This window comes from Littorina saxatilis, linkage group LG7 (assembly GCF_037325665.1).
Source record: "Littorina saxatilis isolate snail1 linkage group LG7, US_GU_Lsax_2.0, whole genome shotgun sequence".
Classification (NCBI taxonomy): Eukaryota; Metazoa; Mollusca; class Gastropoda; order Littorinimorpha; family Littorinidae; genus Littorina; species Littorina saxatilis.
In genome coordinates, this window is record NC_090251.1 from 3,217,475 (window position 1) to 3,240,854 (window position 23,380).

Sequence of the window (23,380 nt, forward strand, 5' to 3'; positions counted from 1 at the left end):
AATCATTTTAATCGGATTCTTTCATTCTGGGCACAACAAAAAGGAATTGTTGAAATTGTTTAATAACTCAAACAGCGTACATTTCAGGAAATTGTTGTATTGTTTGGTATTATCAAACAACCGTTGTGTCAGTGTAAGTGATGTTAGCAAGATCTGTTAACTTAAAGCAGTAAGACTCCAAGCGTGCAGTTCATTGTTTTGTATTTACTGATTGATCAATTAATGCCTTTATCTACGTATTGATCGTTCGATTTCTACACTTGTCATTGTATTTATTCCTTACGTGTTTATATGTGTGTGTGTGTGTGTGTGGGGGGGGGGGTGGGGGGAGGGGCAGTCAAATTATACCTTGCACGTACTCTTGCACTAAGCGATTCGTGCAGTTTCATTCTTTCGTTCTTTCTTCTGGCTATTAATTGATGTAAACAAGACTTTATTCAATTTGTATCATGAAATAAACAATATGTGGCATTTAGGAATTCTAACTCAAGCATAGTGCTTATTTTAAGCAATCCTAGTGAAAACAGAACTGTGGTAAGCATGATGGCGGACTAAATAGAAACACTCATTTCAGAAAACTATATCAAACAGAAAAGCAAGACACACAAACACACAGAAAATGGATGGTGATGGTGAACATGATACAAATGTTTTTACCTGGTTATTAATAATTGATATTGATGGTAGTTTATTTGGTTATTTATTACAATTAGTTAGCAACTTGGTTATTAATTGGTTGAATACTTTGTTGTTTTGTTTATGTGTTTATTTTGTAGATTATTTTACTGTTTGCTAAACAGCAAATCATCGATCATGGTTATTTAAGCAATCTTTTCAAGAAACTAAAGGTATATTACTTTTTGTTAACCCCGCTCTTGTTTCCCTTCCTCACGGTCACGTGATATGAACTCGACCACAGACTAAGTATCAATTTGGACACGATTCCAATAAAGAGTTGTGTTTCATGACTTGTATTTCAACAATGCATTGAGATGGCATATATATTTGAAAGAATGTTTTTATACAAATGTGCACACAGTAAATATGATGCTGTCAGATATCTCACATTCACACCTAAAAAAAAATGTTTTAAAAAAGCACACACACCCTCCTCCCCCATTCCCCTCAAAAATACACGCATTGATTGTATGCGGTATTGTTGTTTGCAATTATCCCAATAAAACTGTTTAAACCAAACATACACGCATTGATTGTATGCGGTATTGTTGTTTGCAATTATCCCAATAAAACTGTTTAAACCAAACATACACACACACACACAAATGCAGCCGTGCAAAACGTTATACAATTGTGACTGATCCAAAACAATTTAAGCAAAATAAACTTATATTCATGAATCCCTTAACAGAAGAAGGACCAAATAATAAAATAAAAAGCCTGCAACAAGAAATTGTCCACTTATGTGTACATAACCATCTCTCTGGGGAAAAAGCCATACATGACAACCACCATTACTGTACATAACCATCTCTCTGGGGAAAAAGCCATACATGACAACCACCATTGCTGTACATATAACGAATGACGGAATTTACCCAACAAACCTTTGTTTTAACCCAAAAAAAAGAAAAAAAAGTGGATTCTGACAATTACGAGAATCGAGATTAACATTCATGAACAATCCTTCACTAGAATCTCTTAGAGAAAAAACAAGTTCCCCATACTAGACTGAATGGGAAGGGACACAACTGCAATGAGGGCATCAGTTCGACATGCTGGTCTCCCTTGCACTATCCCTTCAGAATTGTGATTCATGCACCGTGTTTCGTTACTCAGGCTAGCGAAGTTGTAAGCATATGCAAATATAGATCAACAGTCGCGTCAGCCTGCAAAACAAATTATAATAATAATGAATTAAAAAACACGATATTAGATAGTATAAACTTCCGACCAAGATCAGTAACTTGAAAAGGCAACTGCGGGAGATATTTAATGAAGTGCAGATGATGTCTAATGTATGAATCAGCTGTGACTAAACCAATCATGATTGATTACAAATAAATGGAATAATGCAAAACTGCCTGACAGGCATTTTCTCATTGTTGATAATCAAAAACCATGTGATGAATGACCAAAACAAAAACAAAAAACACAACACACACAACAAAACAACACACACAACAGAACAACACACACAACAGAACAACACACACAACAGAACAACACACACAACAGAACAACACACACAAAAAACAACAACACACACAACAGAACAACACACACACAACAGAACAACACACACAACACAACAACACACACAACAGAACAACACACACAACAGAACAACACACACAAACAGAACAACACACAAACAGAACAACACACACAACAGAACAACACACAACATAACAACACACACAACAGAACAACACACAAACATAACAACACACACAACAGAACAACACACAAACATAACAACACACACAACAGAACAACACACAAACAGAACAACACACACACACAACAGAACAACACACACAACAGAACAACACACACAACACAACAACACACACAACAGAACAACACACACACAACAGAACAACACACACACAACAGAACAACACACACAACAGAACAACACACAACAGAACAACACACAAACAGAACAACACACACAAACATAACAACACACACAACAGAACAACACACACAACAGAACAACACACAACAGAACAACACACAAACAGAACAACACACACAAACATAACAACACACACAACAGAACAACACACACAACAGAACAACACACAAACAGAACAACACACACAAACAGAACAACACACACAACAGAACAACACACACAACAGAACAACACACACACACAAACAGAACAACACACAAACAGAACAACACACACAAACAGAACAACACACACAACAGAACAACACACACAACAGAACAACACACAAACAGAACAACACACACAAACAGAACAACACACACAACAGAACAACACACACAACAGAACAACACACACACACAAACAGAACAACACACAAACAGAACAACACACAAACAGAACAACACACACAACAGAACAACACATACAAACAGAACAACACACAAACAGAACAACACACACAAACAGAACAACACACAAACAGAACAACACACACAAACAGAACAACACACAAACAGAACAACACACAAACAGAACAACACACACAACAGAACAACACACAAACAGAACAACACACAAACAGAACAACACACACAACAGAACAACACACAAACAGAACAACACACAAACAGAACAACACACACAAACAGAACAACACACAAACAGAACAACACACAAACAGAACAACACACACAACAGAACAACACACACAAACAGAACAACACACACAAACAGAACAACACACAAACAGAACAACACACAAACAGAACAACACACACAAACAGAACAACACACAAACAGAACAACACACACAACAGAACAACACATACAAACAGAACAACACACACAACAGAACAACACACACAAACAGAACAACACACACAACAGAACAACACACACAACAGAACAACACACACAACAGAACAACACACACACAACAGAACAACACACACAAACAGAACAACACACACAACAGAACAACACACACAACAGAACAACACACACAACAGAACAACACACAAACAGAACAACACACACAAACAGAACAACACACACAAACAGAACAACACACACAACAGAACAACACACACACAACAGAACAACACACACAACAGAACAACACACACAAACAGAACAACACACACAACAGAACAACACACACAACAGAACAACACACACAACAGAACAACACACAAACAGAACAACACACACAACAGAACAAAACACAAACAGAACAACACACAAACAGAACAACACACACAACAGAACAACACACACAAACAGAACAACACACACAACAGAACAACACACAAACAGAACAACACACAAACAGAACAACACACAAACAGAACAACACACAAACAGAACAACACACACAACAGAACAACACACACAACAGAACAACACACACAACAGAACAACACACAAACAGAACAACACACACAACAGAACAACACACACAACAGAACAACACACACAACAGAACAACACACAACAGAACAACACACAAACAGAACAACACACACAAACAGAACAACACACACAACAGAACAACACACACAACAGAACAACACACACAACAGAACAACACACACACAACAGAACAACACACACAAACAGAACAACACACACAACAGAACAACACACACAACAGAACAACACACACAACAGAACAACACACAAACAGAACAACACACACAAACAGAACAACACACACAACAGAACAACACACACAACAGAACAACACACACACAACAGAACAACACACACACAACAGAACAACACACACAAACAGAACAACACACACAACAGAACAACACACACAAACAGAACAACACACACAACAGAACAACACACAAACAGAACAACACACACAACAGAACAACACACACAACAGAACAACACACAAACAGAACAACACACAAACAGAACAACACACACAACACACACACACAAACAGAACAACACACAAACAGAACAACACACAACAGAACAACACACACAACAGAACAACACACACAACAGAACAACACACACAACAGAACAACACACACAAACAGAACAACACACAACAGAACAACACACAAACAGAACAACACACACAAACAGAACAACACACACAAACAGAACAACACACACAACAGAACAACACACACAAACAGAACAACACACACAACAGAACAACACACACACAACAGAACAACACACAACAGAACAACACACACAAACAGAACAACACACAAACAGAACAACACACAAACAGAACAACACACACACAACAGAACAACACACAACAGAACAACACACACACAACAGAACAACACACAACAGAACAACACACAAACATAACAACACACAAACAGAACAACACACACAACAGAACAACACACACAACAGAACAACACACACAACAGAACAACACACACAAACAGAACAACACACACAACAGAACAACACACAAACAGAACAACACACACAACATAACAACACACACAACAGAACAACACACACAACAGAACAACACACACAACAGAACAACACACAAACAGAACAACACACACAAAAAACAACAACACACAAACAGAACAACACACAAACAGAACAACACACAAACAGAACAACACACACAACAGAACAACACACACAACACAACAACACACACAAACAGAATAACACACACAAACAGAACAACACACACAACAGAACACACACAACAGAACAACACACACACACAAACAGAACAACACACACAACAGAACAACACACACAACAGAACAACACACACAACAGAACAACACACACAACAGAACAACACACACAACAGAACAACACACACAACAGAACAACACACACAAACAGAACAACACACACAAACAGAACAACACACACAACAGAACAACACACACAACAGAACAACACACACACACAAACAGAACAACACACAAACAGAACAACACACACAACAGAACAACACACACAACAGAACAACACACACAACAGAACAACACACACAACAGAACAACACACACACACAAACAGAACAACACACAAACAGAACAACACACACAACAGAACAACACACAAACAGAACAACACACAAACAGAACAACACACACAACAGAACAACACACAAACAGAACAACACACACACAACAGAACAACACACACACACACAAACAACACACACACACAACAGAACAACACACACAAACAGAACAACACACACAAACAAAACAACACACACAAACAGAACAACACACACACACAAACAGAACAACACACAGACAGAACAACACACACAACAGAACAACACACAAACAGAACAACACACACAACAGAACAACACACAAACAGAACAACACACACAACAGAACAACACACAAACAGAACAACACACACAACAGAACAACACACACAACAGAACAACACACAAACAGAACAACACACACAACAGAACAACACACAAACAGAACAACACACACACAACAGAACAACACACACACACAAACAACACACACACACAACAGAACAACACACACAACATAACAACACACACAAACAGAACAACACACACAAACAGAACAACACACACACACAAACAGAACAACACACACAAACAGAACAACACACACAACAGAACAACACACACAACAGAACAACACACACAACAGAACAACACACACAACAGAACAACACACACTACAGAACAACACACACAACAGAACAACACACAAACAGAACAACACACACAACAGAACAACACACACAAACAGAACAACACACACAACAGAACAACACACACAAACAGAACAACACACACAACAGAACAACACACACAACAGAACAACACACACAACAGAACAACACACACAACAGAACAACACACACAAAGAACAACACACACAACAGAACAACACACACAAACAGAACAACACACACAACAGAACAACACACACAACACACACACAAACAGAACAACACACAAACAGAACAACACACACAACAGAACAACACACACAAAGAACAACACACACAACAGAACAACACACAAACAGAACAACACACACAACAGAACAACACACAAACATAACAACACACACAACAGAACAACACACAAACAGAACAACACACACAACAGAACAACACACACAACAGAACAACACACACAACAGAACAACACACAAACAGAACAACACACACACACAACAGAACAACACACACAACAGAACAACACACACAACAGAACAACACACAAACAGAACAACACACACAACAGAACAACACACACAACAGAACAACACACACAACAGAACAACACACAAACAGAACAACACACACAAACAGAACAACACACACAAACAGAACAACACACACAACAGAACAACACACAAACAGAACAACACACACACAAACAGAACAACACACAAACAGAACAACACACACAAACAGAACAACACACAAACAGAACAACACACAAACAGAACAACACACACAAACAGAACAACACACACACACACAAACAGAACAACACACACAAACAGAACAACACACAGACAGAACAACACACAAACAGAACAACACACACAACAGAACAACACACAAACAGAACAACACACACAAACAGAACAACACACACAAACAGAACAACACACACAACAGAACAACACACAAACAGAACAACACACACAACAGAACAACACACACAAAAAGAACAACACACAAACAGAACAACACACAAACATAACAACACACAAACAGAACAACACACACACACAAACAGAACAACACACAGACAGAACAACACACAAACAGAACAACACACACAACAGAACAACACACAAACAGAACAACACACACAACAGAACAACACACACAACAGAACACACACACAACAGAACAACACACACACACAAACAGAACAACACACACACACAAACAGAACAACACACAAACAGAACAACACACAAACAGAACAACACACACAAACAGAACAACACACAAACAGAACAACACACAAACAGAACAACACACACAACAGAACAACACACACAACAGAACAACACACACAACAGAACAACACACACAACAGAACAACACACACAACAGAACAACACACACACACAAACAGAACAACACACAAACAGAACAACACACACAACAGAACAACACACACAACAGAACAACACACAAACAGAACAACACACAAACAGAACAACACACAAACAGAACAACACACAAACAGAACAACACACACAAACAGAACAACACACAAACAGAACAACACACACAACAGAACAACACACAAACAGAACAACACACAAACAGAACAACACACACAACAGAACAACACACAAACATAACAACACACAAACAGAACAACACACAAACATAACAACACACAAACATAACAACACACACAACAGAACAACACACAAACAGAACAACACACACAACAGAACAACACACACAACAGAACAACACACACAACAGAACAACACACAAACAGAACAACACACACAACAGAACAACACACACAACAGAACAACACACAAACAGAACAACACACAAACATAACAACACACAAACATAACAACACACACAACAGAACAACACACAAACAGAACAACACACACAACAGAACAACACACACAACAGAACAACACACACAACAGAACAACACACAAACAGAACAACACACACAACAGAACAACACACACAACAGAACAACACACACAACAGAACAACACACAAACAGAACAACACACACACACAACAGAACAACACACACAACAGAACAACACACACAACAGAACAACACACACAACAGAACAACACACAAACAGAACAACACACAAACAGAACAACACACACAACACAACAACACACACAACAGAACAACACACACAACAGAACAACACACACAAACATAACAACACATACAAACAGAACAACACACAAACAGAACAACACACAAACAGAACAACACACAAACAGAACAACACACACAACAGAACAACACACAAACAGAACAACACACACAACAGAACAACACACACCACAGAACAACACACACAACAGAACAACACACACAAACAGAACAACACACACAAACAGAACAACACACACAAACAGAACAACACATACAAACATAACAACACACAAACAGAACAACACACAAACAGAACAACACACAAACAGAACAACACACACAACAGAACAACACACACAACAGAACAACACACAAACAGAACAACACACAAACAGAACAACACACAAACATAACAACACACACAACAGAACAACACACACACAACAGAACAACACATACAAACAGAACAACACACACACAGAACAACACATACAAACAGAACAACACACAAACAGAACAACACACACAACAGAACAACACACACAACAGAACAACACACACAACAGAACAACACACAAACATAACAACACACACAACAGAACAACACACACAACAGAACAACACACAAACATAACAACACACAAACAGAACAACACACAAACATAACAACACACACAACATAACAACACACACAACAGAACAACACACACAACAGAACAACACACACAACAGAACAACACACACAACAGAACAACACACAAACAGAACAACACACAAACAGAACAACACACAAACAGAACAACACACACAACAGAACAACACACAACAGAACAACACACACAACAGAACAGCACACACAACAGAACAACACACACAACAGAACAACACACAAACAGAACAACACACAAACAGAACAACACACAAACAGAACAACACACACAACAGAACAACACACACAACAGAACAACACACACAACAGAACAACACACAAACATAACAACACACACAACAGAACAACACACACAACAGAACAACACACAAACATAACAACACACAAACAGAACAACACACAAACATAACAACACACACACGTACAGAACAACACACAAACAGAACAACACACAAACATAACAACACACACAACAGAACAACACACAAACATAACAACACACAAACAGAACAACACACACAAAAAACAACAACACACAAACAGAACAACACACACAACAGAACAACACACACAACAGAACAACACACAAACAGAACAACACACACAACAGAACAACACACACAACACAACAACACACACAAACAGAATAACACACACAAACAGAACAACACACACAACAGAACAACACACACAACAGAACAACACACACAACAGAACAACACACAAACATAACAACACACACAACAGAACAACACACAAACATAACAACACACACTTAATTCCCGACCCGTCATGCACTTGTGGTTATCGTGTTGAAAATGCGGAGCACTATATTTTTCATTGCCCCTTATCTCTTCAAATACGTGAAGTCACCTTGTCAACACTGCCCAACTATGATTTGCTAACCGCTGATGATTTTCTGTATGGAAATAGAGACAAGTCAGACAGCGAAAATGCATTGATATTTGACCAGTTATTCAGGTTTATCTTATTAAGCAAACGTTTTGAATAATGAATGCATTTATCTCATCCATGTTCGAAACGACCATGTGCAGTACTGTTTACATTTCCTTGTTCTGGTAGTATTCTATTTTCAACCATGTGGAAGTCATTGTATGCGTGTGTGTGCGAGTGAGTGTGCGAGCGCGTGTGAGTACTGTTGTTAGTTTAGCATTGGGTTTTTTTTCTTTTGTTTTTTGTTTCCTTTTATTGTTACATGTTTGTCTACCATAATTTACCATTATTATTTTGACATTATTTCAAATTTGTTATATTAAAATCGTCCGCCAAATTTCATTTGCTTTTAAGAGTACGCTCATAAGCCTAGCTTGTTGTGCTCCATGTTCCTTATTTCATGTATGCGGTAATAGTACCAATGGAATTTATTGAATAAACTTGTTTAAACCAAACATAACAACACACACAACAGAACAACACACAAACAGAACAACACACACACACAACAGAACAACACACACAACAGAACAACACACACAACATAACAACACACACAACAGAACAACACACACAAACAGAACAACACACACACACAACAGAACAACACACACAACAGAACAACACACACAACAGAACAACACACACAACATAACAACACACAAACAGAACAACACACACAAACAGAACAACACACAAGCCGAACATGTGTAATAAAACGTAATGTACAATTCATTATTCAGTCGATCATTTCAAACAAGCAAAACAAAAGCAATCGCACAGAACTGACGATAAAAAAATAGTTAAATGTACCTTACACATACAGTACAAACACTCAGCCAATCACGGTAACAGACAGAGTCAACCATCCCCCCCCCCCCCCACCGCTATCTCATCCCCCCCCTCTCCCCCAACCCACCATAGAAACTTGTCACCAGCGTTTCGTGTGGGAGTATGTTTGGTACCCAAGAAACTGAGGTGCACGAAGATCGAAGCGGGTGACAACCATTGGGTGGTAACTTGGTGAGAGTTGTCACCTTCTTGGGGGCGAACCGACTTGGGTCTCTCCCTCCCACTTGGTCGCGGTGCACGAAGCCGTCTCGGTCATTTACCCTACTGTGTCGGAGGTTATAAATAGATTCGGGAAAGTGACTTCAGTGGCCTTAGTGCGCATGCGCTGATCATGGTGTTTACCGTGGAGCCATCGGGAATCCAAGGGAAATAAAAGAAAACTTGACTATAATTATCAGAAAAGGGACGGGCAGTGACCAAAAATAAATGATACAATATTTGTAAATGTGGATAAGCACTGAGGCGAAAAACTAACGGGTGTCTGTTTTTGAGCGCTTTTAGGGCACATCAATTAGGGTTGGGGTTGGGTGAAGAGGGAGATGCAAAAAAAACAAAAAAACTACTGTGAATTTTGGTTATTTTTATCAAAATTCTGTTTGTTTTATAAAGTTATATCTGAGGTTTCACAGATTTTCAATGTGCACCGATACACTGGCCTCGAATGAATCCCTCTGTAATGCTTTTAGGTCTACGACCGAACCAAAATCATCCTGTTTCTTAATGTTTTGAGTAATGGGTCTTTTTTTTCTTTACATTTTAATTCAGCTTCATTCTACTCACAAGAAATTCTTTCAATGTGATGACAAAAACATAAGATAGACGTTTGCTCGGAGAACGTTTGTCAACACAGCAACATTTAAAACAAAAAGGAGGACGATATAGATTGTTAAATAAAAGGATCTGTGCTTTAGCATTCTGTCTCATCGTCATTGTTAACTGTTGCACTTCACACACACACACACACACACACACACACACACACACACACACACACACACACACACACACACACACACACACACACACACACACACACACACACACACACACTTTTGCTCCAGTTACAATCATGTACTTCGTAAGGCTTTATTCAAGTTTGTCTCTTGTTCTTAAACATCCGAATTCAAAGCACACGTCTGAGCTGAGAATATATACATGAATGTCTGCCGCCATTCAATGTGAAATAATGTTGATTTGTGATCCAAACACTTCCGAAGAATGCTGGTTCGTGTGTCTTCAGTCAACCGGCGCCGCATCATCACAACTCCACCCCTGCCTGCCTGCAAAAATACAAACATAGATGGTGACACACACAAAATTCAACCCAATTTTTGTTTTTATAATTTCTACATCCGTTGACCGAATTAGTTATCATTTGGTGTTTATTAACTACAGCTTATGCATGACAAAGGTCAACAAAGTTGTGAGTTTACATGTTAAATGGAGGGGTACTTTGGAACACTTTTGAAAGAAGCTAAAAAATCGGACCATGAAACCTACAAACAGGAAACTTCGTGGAATGGTGATGAACAAAGTGAAATTCATGCACAACAACCATAAAGATATTCGCCGAACACGATTGACTGGAAAAATGACCCCTTCATGGTAGAGTCACACTTGCGCAAAATTAACCGATGACAGGAACGCAATCCTCTATGGGGATGCCCTCCTCCTGCCTGTTATGGCTGTACTCAAGTCACTGATTGTCTAAGGTTGTTTAAATACTACGTCCTTCAAATAACCCCAAAAATATCAATCTTGAAGAATTAAATCGGGTTCGTTAGTCTACCGCTCCATTTTAAACCTCGAACGGTTGAGTCCATCCCCGAATGTGGATTCTTTTTCGAAAGACAACCAAAGTCAGACCATTTCACCTACAAAATAGCATCTTTCGGGACTAGTCATGCCGAAGCTGAAATTAATGTACACCAAGTATGAAGTATACGAAATACCCTTACTTTCTTGCAGACACCTCAGTTAGCTATCATGCATGCAACTGACTCAAGAAGTCTCACTGGGGAGTTGGAAACTGTGTCGTCTTCAGCCGATTAATAAACACACACACACACACACACACACACACACACACACACACACACACACACACACACACACACACACACACACACACACACACACACACACACACACACACACACACACACACACACACACACACACACAGAGAGAATTACAGTCAGCATTGCAAAAAATAAAGATGAATTTTCTTATGCATAATGCCAAAGAAGGCAAATTAGTCTGATTTTTGAATTTAAACGAATGATGCAAACCGCGCTACATACCTTGTTCGTATCCTGTTCTGCAGTGTGGGCTGACGTATATGTTTAATTAGCCCATTGTACATATCCTAGCGGTAAAAACTGTAAGAGATCAAAATCAGATAACATTAGGAAAATGATACCGCTTGCAGAAACAAAACACAAGAATGCATACTTCTTTCATTTTAGCCAGTCTGAAAAATTCATGTTCGCCAGTGTAAAAACTTACATGACATTTCCACGAACAGCCTCTATACAAAAGTATGCCCTAGCACTGGGAACTTCGTGGGACTCGAGAATAGCTTAGAAATAATAGCTTAGAAACTATTCGGTGTTGTGTTGTTATCCTGCAATTGAATAGATGAAAAATCCATGCGTCCTTAAAAGGCACAGTCCTTTCCATGCAAACGATTTGGCTCAACCCAAACCTGGCGATGCTTTTACGTAGAATAAGACTTCCCCTTTCCCAAGACACATGACAAAATTCAACAGCCTGAATCAGTGAATGCTTTGTGTGCACAACAAATTGTTATTCTTTAATTTACCAAATTCCAGCTGAGCAGAACTGCTTTCACAATAAGGACTGGGCCTTTAAAGGTACGTTCCTCATCATATTACCCAGTATATCAGACACCACATTGTCATGTTTGTCCAGGTTTTTACATGGAAAAAATCTACTATATAATACTGGTAGGATTTTCGGTGGTTTTTCGATTCCTGTGACCAAACCGCGCGGATTTGTGCCTTCTCCTTCGGTTGCTATGCCAACGTGACCCAGGAAATCGATTCCGCTAGGTCCCGACTTCCAATTTTGTCCACGAACAAAGTTTGAAGAGGTTTGTCTCGCAAATTTGAGCAGGCAACAGTGAACTTTGACCTGAACTTTGACATCGCGGCGAAAGAGATCTGTGATTGGTTCTTCTTCAACTTTCGGTTCGACTAAACACGCGACCGCACCTCAGACGAACCTAGCTGTGTGTTTTATTTCTCTACCCCAGACGAACCTAAAATAATAAGAAGATAGATAGATCTGTTTATCTGTTAATGGAACTCCAAAATATTCCATAGATTTGTTTACTAAATAGTTCGAAACATTATCACCTGATAAGTCGCCGTATAACCTTATAGGTTCCAGCGACTAAATATTTTCCCCCGGTGCAACCATAGACATGTACGTCATCATGATCTCCCCTTAATTTGACCGTTATTTTGGCTGTCTTAGTGAAATGGTAAGATATATCTCTATGTTTTTTACATGTAAGTGTTCGGAAAAAATACAGTTATAGCAGTTATGTACAAAAATAAGCAGCATATGCTCTTTTCGCCAAAGTAAAGTCCTTTTTTCTTCTGGTTTCTTATATGTGTCACAGCACACCGCAAGCTTTTAGGCGAATAGCAAGTGAGTGGTATATATATATCATCAATTTTATAGTAGGTAACGGTGTACATTACTTGCCATGTTCATGTCCATTATACGTTTTCCATATGTGTGTTGCTTGATGTTGCTTGATGCCATGTATGTATGTATGTATGTGTGTGTACATGACTTTAAATAAGCATGGATGGATGTGTGCACTCGATTGTGTGTGTGTGAACCATGTATATATTTTCTGTTGTCAATGTTGTCAATTACGTTATACTATGCGTTTGAATCATTAAGTATTTTAGACGTCATACTTTTTTTCGTATCTTCACGATGGCTTTTTACCCGTTTAAATTTTAATGCTTCCAACTTTCAAAGCGCTGCACGGCTGGGAAGAGATGCGCACTTTTATCACTGTTGTTCATGTTGACGTAATCATAGATTCATGCAAACGTCATACCTGCTGTATTTTATTTTGTTTGTTTGTATAGTCGCGTGCGGTCGCGCAGTCTTTTTGGTCAGTTCCGATTACCTCCCATTGATGCGAAAACCTATATGACTGTTTTTTGTTATTTTTCTCTCTGTTAATTCACCAGTGGCTATGTAACATGTGTTATACCTTATAGGTTCCAGCGACTAAATATTTTCCCCCGGTGCAACCATAGACATGTACGTCATCATGATCTCCCCTTAATTTGACCGTTATTTTGGCTGTCTTAGTGAAATGGTAAGATATATCTCTATGTTTTTTACATGTAAGTGTTCGGAAAAAATACAGTTATAGCAGTTATGTACAAAAATAAGCAGCATATGCTCTTTTCGCCAAAGTAAAGTCCTTTTTTCTTCTGGTTTCTTATATGTGTCACAGCACACCGCAAGCTTTTAGGCGAATAGCAAGTGAGTGGTATATATATATCATCAATTTTATAGTAGGTAACGGTGTACATTACTTGCCATGTTCATGTCCATTATACGTATTACATATGTGTCATTTAATTGTGTGTTGCTTGATGCCATGTATGTATATGTGTGTGTGTGTACATGACTTTAAATAAGCATGGATGTGTGCACTCGATTGTGTGTGTGAACCATGTATATATTTTCTGTTGTCAATTACATATGTTATACTATGCGTTTGAATCATTAAGTATTTTAGACGTCATACTTTTTTTCGTATCTTCACGATGGCTTTTTACCCGTTTAAATTTTAATGCTTCCAACTTTCAAAGCGCTGCACGGCTGGGAAGAGATGCGCACTTTTATCACTGTTGTTCATGTAGACGTAATCATGGATTCATGCAAACGTCATACCTGCTGTATTTTATTTTGTTTGTTTGTATAGTCGCGTGCGGTCGCGCAGTCTTTTTGGTCAGTTCCGATTACCTCCCATTGATGCGAAAACCTATATGACTGTTTTTTGTTATTTTTCTCTCTGTTAATTCACAAGTGGCTATGTAACATGTGTTACAGAATTGCACCGGTGTAAGGGTTAACATTTTATTTGTCACCAAGAGAATATAATTCATTATATGCGGGATAATGTGCGGGGGGGGGGGGGGTGGGGGGGAGGGGTGCAAACAACATTTTCACAAGCACATAACCAACAAAATGACATCGCATGCGCAGCACACAAAGTGCGTAGCACGGGTACCACTAGTAAACCTTTATTTTAACATGGGCACATACGTCTGACTTCTTTTGGTGGAGATTGGAGGATGTGCGATTCATTTCCTACTAGGCACTGGTGTCAACATGTGAAATTCATTAAGCGAAATGTTTTCACTATACACAGAACATAACCAGGCTATCATATGTGTGGTATATGTTCAAGTCAGAATGATGCCCTCGTTTTTATTTTTATTTGAGAGATCTGTGATGTCTGACATTTTGGTTCAAAATGTAAGGAATTTATACTTAAGCTCTAATGAGTAAAATTTGTCTTGTCAAAAACCAAAAGCATATTCCTTCCTCTACATGCAATACTTTTTTTTTTATCTGTGCATCTTCATTTAGTACAGCAAACAAACACAAACATCACACTCTGCATAGCGAAACAACTTGCAAAGAAAACCTCACAATCTTTATTGGGAGAAAGCCCCTGACTGTTGCAATGTTTTATGCATTAAAAAACCCACTGAAACTGTGTGTTTGAATTCTTCAGTTTGATCATCTATATGTGTTTAAAAAGTTACCTTGATCATTCTGACATGCTGTGGCTCAAATCACATCTCAGACAATGTTGTAGACTCCATAGATCTATAGACGTTGAGGCGCATGGAAGAACTGCATTCTGTGGAAACACAAAACATATACACAGAGGAAGAACAAGTCACAACAACTTTTAGCAGCAGCAACAGTATATATGATTTTATTGGTGTGGTGTTCGTGATCTAATGAGTTGGGGGGGGGGGGGGGGGGGGGTGTGGGGGGGGGGGGGGGCGGATGTGAGAAGGCTAGTTGGGGAACCGGGGGTGGTTTGATATTAGTCAGTATTGTCATTTAAATGTAATGACTGGTACAATGTTTAATGTATTTGGAAGACAACAACACTGCAATGTATAATGCGAACCAACTTCTGCATGACAAAGATCAGGTAAACAAAAAAAAGTTACCTGTTTCATTCTGAAAACCTTTTGGTCCCATCACATCTCAGGCGTAAACTATATGGACACATACGGTAGTGATTAAAACAAAAACAGGCATTTTAATGGACAAAACGAATTATGTGGATAGTAAGAAGAACAGGCGCAGCAAAAAAGTCAATAATCTTACTCCAAATAACACTATTACAGATTCAGTAACTGAACCCCAGTTAAGTGTTAGTGATTCAAATGACTGAATTTAAAACAGGGAGAGAGAGATTGTGAATATATTTGTGTGTGTGTGTGTGTGTGTGTGTGTGTGTGTGTGTGTGTGTGTGTGTGTGTGTGTGTGTGTGTACAGGGGAAATGCAGAGCCATTGATTGGAAACAAAACCTTGTTACTGTCAAATATCAACAGTTATACAACATAAGAGGCAATGGAAAAGTTGGATATGGATATGAAAATATATGTTGCAGGTGGAAGAGGGGAGGGATAGAGGGTCTTTGTTGCTTGCAGTTAGTAAGCAACTAAGGCCAGCTGTTGTTCTGGGTGTAACCTTGTAATGTTTAAGCAAACATGTTTGTGGATCACCTTCTGCATTTAGATCTGTTTGAGTATTTGCAAAGTTACCTTGATCATTGTGGCATCCTCTTGATCCCATCACATCTGAGACTATGGCCTGTAGACTCCACGGTCAGACGCTGGAGTGATAACAAGGTCATTCTGAAAAATTGAACATAATTATGCAGAGAGGGGGCAAGGATAGGGGGGTGGGGGCAGGGTTGAAGGTTGGTTACAGTGCTAGTTGGACATGAGAGTGTTATGGGGTGAGGATGGTGCTGATATTAATAAGCATAATCAGTTAAAGCTCACAACTATCTTGATCTTCACAGACATGAATTGCATAATGAATCCACAAGCATGTACCTTTATTTTTGCCCTTGAGTTATAGGTAGAAGGAAATGTTGAGTGGTAAACACAAGTTGTATTGATCACTGGGTCAGCCTGCGGTCAGTCCCCTTTGATCTGCAGATTGCATCAGCATAAACAAACACAACGTCATCATTGTAAACAGCCTGAATGGTCAATCATGAATCTAAGAATACAAACACTGGGTCTAATTTGAGAGTCTCACTCTGCAAACGAGTCAGTTTGAAGATTCAATGAAAATCTGGCAGTCAATGAAGCAGATAGATCTGGCCTTGCGCTTGTGTTTGCAAGCAGATACATGTTTGAACATCCCTTATCTTAACGTTATCATTCAACAGATTGATATTTTGCCTGACGATTTTCCTGCCGATGAGCTAAACAAACAATGAAAATCACAGAAGTGGTAAGATTTTGAAGACAAAATTCAGTCATACAAACAAACTTAACAGAAAGAATCTAGCTAACTACTGTACAGCTTTCGACAAAATCAACGCATTTGCATGCCTTAGTCATTCCTGCTTTGATTCCAATAATTCTACATGATCAATCAATATGAAGCTTATATAGCGCGTATTCCGTGGGTACAGTTCTAAGCGCTTGTCGAAGCGCACAAAATCGTACTGCACAAAAAATACGAAAACGAGCTGATCGAAATGAGTAACACTGCCTCACCTGCTATGATTGTACTGTGAAAGCGAAGGTCGTCTGCGATTCGAGATTTCAAAGTCGAACAGCGGCGTTTCTGCACTCTCAGCGGTTATCTTGCTTGGAAATGTGAAAAGCATGACTTGAAATCGAACGGAAGGCACCATTCTACCTTTTCGTTTGGGCGTTGTTTTTGTAAAATCTCCGAAAACGTCATTTCGAAAAAGGCGGTCGCCATTTTTTTGGGTGCCAACTTCTTTGAGTGGGGCTGGTAGCTAGCTGGTCCAAACGGGAGCCTCCCATTCGGTACGCAACCCTGTGAAAAAAGCTTCGTGCACCCCGACCGGGAGGGAGCGGACCGACTTGGGCAGATCTCCCATTGGTTGTCACCCACTTTGGCTTCGTGCACCTCAGCCCAGCTTTTCGTGTGGGAGTATGTTTGGTACCCAAGAAACTTGTCACCAGCTTTTCGTGTGGGAGTATGTTTGGTACCCAAGAAACTTGTCACCAGCTTTTCGTGTGGGAGTATGTTTGGTACCGAAGAAACTTGTCACCAGCTTTTCGTGTGGGAGTATGTTTGGTACCGAAGAAACTTGTCACCAGCTTTTCGTGTGGGAGTATGTTTGGTCCCCAAGAAACTTGTCACCAGCTTTTCGTGTGGGAGTATGTTTGGTACCCAAGAAACTTATCACCAGCTTTTCGTGTGGGAGTATGTTTGGTACCCCTCTATAATTATGCTCAACACGAACAGTTGTTTTATTGTGAAGGGAGGAGGCAGAAGGGGGTGGGTGCAGGGGGGTTGGTCTGTGGTATAAAGATGGACAGGATCAATGTTGTACAGTGGTCGCCGGTTAATATGACCACTTTGGGACCGGGATAAAATGGTCATAATAAGCGGCTGGTCATATTAACCGATGTTAGAGAAAACGACTAAAAAATAAAAATCGCAAAACGAAATTTTTTTTTTTAAATTAATAATTGTAAGAAAATGTGTCTGTTCGAGACGTATGTGCTGTCCGGCAAAGCTCTGAAGTAAATCCCGGTTTCATCAGCATTGTAAATTTCCGATGGGGCATAATCTGCGAGCAGATTGGGAAGGACGTCGTCTGTCCATGTCTTAGCAGCATCAAAATCGGCGTCTTGGGCTTCACCGTGAATGTTATGAAATGTCAAGCCGTTGGGAAATTTCCAACGAGAAAACCATCCATCGGTTGGTTTGAATTCAGTGTGTCCGAGAGCCGTTGCCAATGCTTCTGCTTTTGTACACAACAATGGTCCATGAATTGGCGCGTTCTTTGCTCTCATCTTGTGGAACCACTGAAAAAGACCATCTTCCACATCTTTGTCTTGTCCATGTCGTAGGCGCTTTCGTTGCGGTGAATCCTGCGTTGCGCACTCCTTCCTCACGCTGTCTTCATTCTTGAGAATGTGTGTCAAAAATCCTCTGTTGACGCCCAACTGTGCAGCACTCTCACGCATACTACAGGATGGTAGAGCTTTAAATTTGTCAATAAGTTCTAGCTTTTCCTCGGCTGTCCGATATTGGCGTTTTCGTTTCAACATTGTTTCCTCTTGAATCAGACTGAAAGATTGGTTGGCTCGTGCTCTGTTTGCCAAAAAGAGAGAGAATAATGTTCGTGATCACTTTAGATTTAATCACGGGAAATAATGAAAAGATCGCACGCGTTTTTGCCTTTTTTTATGACGCTCAGTCTCGGGGGAAAAAAGAGAGAGAATAATGATCGCGACATTAGAGATCACTGAGCACTGATCACTGAGCACTGATCACTTTAGTTTCATTCACGAAAAAGAAAGAAAATATCGCACGCCTTTTTGCCTTTTTCAAAAAATCGTATGTAATCCCCCCCCCCCCCCCCCCCCCCCCCCCGAGTGATTTCAAACTGAAAAAGATGTGAACTTGTTGCCATTTTCTCGAAACAATGTGGCCATATTAAGCGGCGTTGTGGTCATATTGTGCGGCTTTTTCTAATACATAACAAAGAAGGAAAATTCCGGACCGGGTAAAATTGGTCATAATACGCGGCTGTTCATATTAACCGCGGTCATATTAACCGGCGACCACTGTATTTTGATTCTTGATTTTTCGGATGTTCTGTTAGATTTACCTCCATATTAAGAATTCCCCTTTTTAAGACCTAATTTTCTCAAATTTGTGGAGGTCTTAAAAGGGGGGGGGGGGGGAGTTCACTGTATAGACATTGTTGAATGTCAGCATATGTGGAGGTCTTTAACGGGTGTTTCACTGTATAGACATTGTTGAATGTCAGTATATGTGGAGGTCTTTAAAGGGTGTTTCACTGTATAGACATTGTTGAATGTCAGTAAATGTGGAGGTCTTTAACGGGTGTTTCACTGTATAGACATTGTTGAATGTCAGTATATGTGGAGGTCTTTAAAGGGTGTTTCACTGTATAGACATTGTTGAATGTCAGTATATGTGGAGGTCTTTAAAGGGTGTTTCACTGTATAGACATTGTTGAATGTCAGCATATGTGGAGGTCTTTAAAGGGTGTTTCACTGTATAGACATTGTTGAATGTCAGTATATGTGGAGGTCTAAAGGGTGTTTCACTGTATAGACATTGTTGAATGTCAGTATATGTGGAGGTCTAAAGGGTGTTTCACTGTATAGACATTGTTGAATGTCAGTATATGTGGAGGTCTAAAGGGTGTTTCACTGTATAGACATTGTTGAATGTCAGTATATGTGGAGGTCTAAAGGGTGTTTCACTGTATAGACATTGTTGAATGTCAGTATATGTGGAGGTCTAAAGGGTGTTTCACTGTATAGACATTGTTGAATGTCAGCATATGTGGAGGTCTAAAGGGTGTTTCACTGTATAGACATTGTTGAATGTCAGTATATGTGGAGGTCTAAAGGGTGTTTCACTGTATAGACACTGTTGAATGTCAGTATATGTGGAGGTCTAAAGGGTGTTTCACTGTATAGACACTGTTGAATGTCAGTATATGTGGAGGTCTAAAGGGTGTTTCACTGTATAGACATTGTTGAATGTCAGTATATGTGGAGGTCTAAAGGGGGTTTCACTGTATAGACATTGTTGAATGTCAGTATATGTGGAGGTCTAAAGGGTGTTTTACTGTATAGACATTGTTGAATGTCAGTATATGTGGAGGTCTAAAGGGTGTTTCACTGTATAGACATTGTTGAATGTCAGTATATGTGGAGGTCTAAAGGGTGTTTTACTGTATAGACATTGTTGAATGTCAGTATATGTGGAGGTCTAAAGGGTGTTTCACTGTATAGACATTGTTGAATGTCAGTATATGTGGAGGTCTAAAGGGTGTTTCACTGTATAGACATTGTTGAATGTCAGTATATGTGGAGGTCTAAAGGGTGTTTCACTGTATAGACATTGTTGAATGTCAGTATATGTGGAGGTCTAAAGGGTGTTTCACTGTATAGACATTGTTGAATGTCAGTATATGTGGAGGTCTAAAGGGTGTTTCACTGTATAGACATTGTTGAATGTCAGTATATGTGGAGGTCTAAAGGGTGTTTCACTGTATAGACATTGTTGAATGTCAGTATATGTGGAGGTCTAAAGGGTGTTTCACTGTATAGACATTGTTGAATGTCAGTATATGTGGAGGTCTAAAGGGGGTTTCACTGTATAGACATTGTTGAATGTCAGTATATGTGGAGGTCTAAAGGGTGTTTCACTGTATAGACATTGTTGAATGTCAGTATATGTGGAGGTCTAAAGGGTGTTTCACTGTATAGACATTGTTGAATGTCAGTATATGTGGAGGTCTAAAGGGTGTTTCACTGTATAGACATTGTTGAATGTCAGTATATGTGGAGGTCTAAAGGGTGTTTCACTGTATAGACATTGTTGAATGTCAGTATATGTGGAGGTCTAAAGGGTGTTTCACTGTATAGACAATGTTGAATGTCAGCATGTGCTGTGCCGCGTAGGATTATTGACTCAGCTCTGGGTCAAGAAGGTACAAATCAAAAGTTCCGGACAGTGTGTTATGTGGGCCGTGTGGTAGTTATACAATATGATGTTCTTCAGTGATTCATGTCTCAGCATTTCTCATTGTGGATTTCTGATTTGCTAATTTGGTGTGTGAGCCTGCCAAAGTTTATCTTTATAGTTACATGTAGTAGGTATAAACTGTTGTGTAGGGTGCAGGAGAAAAGGAAAATAATTGTCCAGGGGTTAAGCATACATTCCGGCTTGTGTAAAGATGATGTCCAGGGGTTAAGCATACATTCCGGCTTGTGTAAAGATGATGTCCAGGGGTTAAACATACATTCCGGCTTGTGTAAAGATGATGTCCAGGGGTTAAGCATACATTCCGGCTTGTGTAAAGATGATGTCCAGGGGTTAAGCATACATTCCGGCTTGTGTAAAGATGATGTCCAGGGGTTAAGCATACATTCCGGCTTGTGTAAAGATGATGTCCAGGGGTTAAACATACATTCCGGCTTGTGTAAAAGATGATGTCCAGGGGTTAAACATACATTCCGGCTTGTGTAAAAGATGATGTCCAGGGGTTAAATTAAACATACATTCCGGCTTGTGTAAAAGATGATGTCCAGGGGT

General features: G+C 39.4%; 1 protein-coding gene and 1 long non-coding RNA gene across 4 annotated transcripts in view; both read right to left on the bottom strand.

Annotated features, from left to right (window-relative positions):
• The window catches only part of LOC138970483 (uncharacterized), a 459,600-nt gene that overhangs the window by 50,684 nt on the left and 385,536 nt on the right, over window positions 1-23,380 (bottom strand). The window lies entirely within an intron of this gene.
• On the bottom strand, window positions 12,059-19,211 carry LOC138970275 (uncharacterized). The gene is made up of 5 exons (XR_011456864.1): window positions 18,814-19,211; window positions 18,139-18,237; window positions 17,842-17,934; window positions 16,821-16,918; window positions 12,059-12,266 (listed from the first exon to the last, which is right to left on the bottom strand). It is a non-coding gene; the product is annotated as an uncharacterized lncRNA (long non-coding RNA).